Raw genomic sequence first — 2,280 nt, 5'->3', positions numbered from 1 at the left:
GACAAAATAGACCAGATAGATTTAATTGATATTTATAGGACATTCCATCCCAAAACAGCAGATTACACCTTATTTTCAAGTGTGCATGGAACATTCTCCAGCACAGATCACATCTTGGGTCACAAATCAAGCCTCAGTAAATTTAAGAAAATTGAAATCATATCAAGCATCTTTTCTGACCACAACGCTATGAGATTAGAAATGAATTACAGGGGAAAAAACGTAAAAAACAGAAACACATGGAGGCTAAACAATACGTTACTAAATAAACAAGAGATCACTGAAGAAATCAGAGGATATAAAAAAATACCTAGAAACAAATGACAAGGAAAACACGATGACCCAAAACGTATGGGATGCAGCAAAAGCAGTTCTAAGAGGGAAGTTTATAGCAATACAATCCTACCTCAAGAAACAAGAAAAATCTTAAAGATCAGAGCAGAAATAAATGAAATAGAAACAAATAAAACAATAGCAAAGATCAATAAACCTAAAGGTTGGTTCTTTGAGAAGATAAACAAAATTGATAAACCATTAGACTCATCAAGAAAAAGAGTGAGAGGATTCAAATCAATAAAATTAGAAATGAAAAAGGAGAAGTTACAACTGACATTGCAGAAATACAAAGCATCCTAAGAGACTACTACCAGCAACTCTATGCCAATAAAATGGGCAACCTGGAAATAATGGACATATTCTTAGAAAGGTATAACCTTCCAATATTGAACCAGGAACAAACAAAATATGAACAGACCAATCACAAGTAATGAAATTGAAACTGTCATTAAAAATCTTGCAGCAAACAAAAGTCCAGGACCAGAGGGCTTCACAGGTGAATTCTATCAAACATTTAGAGAAGAGCTAACACCCATCCTTCTCAAACTCTTCCAAAAAATTGCGGAGGAAGGAACACTCCCAAACTCATTCTATGAGGCCACCACCACCCTGATACCAAAACCAGACAAAGATGCTACAAAAAAATAAAATTACAGACCAATATCACTGATGAATATAGATGCAAACATCCTCAACAAAATACTAGCAAACAGAATCCAACAACACATTAAAAGGATCATACACCATGATCAAGTGGGATTTATCCCAGGGATGCAAAGATTCTTCAATATACGCAAATCAATCAATGTGATATACCATATTAGCAAATTGAAGAATGAAAAGCATATGATCATCTCAATAGATGCCGAAAAAGCTTTTGACAAAATTCAATACCCATTTATGATAAAAACTCTACAGAAAGTGGGCATAGAGGGAACCTACCTCAACATAATAAAGGCCATATATGACAAACCCACAGCAAACATCATTCTCAATGGTGAAAAATTGAAAGCATTTCCTCTAAGATCAGGAACAAGACCCAGATGTCCACTCTCAGCGCTATTATTCAACATAGTTTTGAAAGTCCTGGTCACAACAATCAGAGAAGAAAAAGAAATAAAAGGAATAGAAATTGGAAAAGAAGAAGTAAAACTGTCACTGTTTGCAGATGACATACTAAACATAGAGAATCCTAAAGATGCCACCAGAAAACTACTAGAGCTAATCAATGAATTTGGTAAAGTAGCAGGATACAAAATTAATGCACAGAAATCTCTGGCATTCCTATACATCAATGATGAAAAATCTCAAAGAGAAATTAAGGAAACACTCCCATTTACCACTGCAACACAAAGAATAAAATACCTAGGAATAAACCTACCTAAGGAGACAAAAGACGTATATGCAGAAAACTATAGGACACTGATGAAAGAAATTAAAGATGATACAGATGGAGAGATATACCATGTTCTTGGATTGGAAGAATCAACATTGTGAAAATGACTCTACTACGCAAAGCGATCTACAGATTCAATGCAATCACTATCAAACTCCCAATGTCATTTTTCACAGAACTACAACAAAAAATCTTAAAATTTGTATGGAGACCCAAAAGACCCTGAATAGCCAATACAATCTTGAGAAAGAAAAATGGAGCTGGAGGAATCAGGCTCCCTGACTTCAGACTATACTACAAAGCTACAGTAATCAAGACAGTATGGTACTGGACAGAAGCAGAAATATAGATCAATGGAACAGGATAGAAAGGCAAGAGATAAGCTCACACACATATGGTCACCTTATTTTTGATGAAGGAGGCAAGAATATACAATGGAGAAAAGACAGCCTTTTCAATAAGTGGTGCTGGAAAAACTGGACAGCTACATGTAAAAGAATGAAATGAGAACACTCCCTAACACCATACACAAAAATAAACTCAAAATG

The sequence above is a fragment of the Physeter macrocephalus genome, chromosome 11 (assembly GCF_002837175.3).
Source record: "Physeter macrocephalus isolate SW-GA chromosome 11, ASM283717v5, whole genome shotgun sequence".
NCBI classification, from domain to species: Eukaryota; Metazoa; Chordata; class Mammalia; order Artiodactyla; family Physeteridae; genus Physeter; species Physeter macrocephalus.
This window is presented reverse-complemented; position numbering follows the sequence as displayed.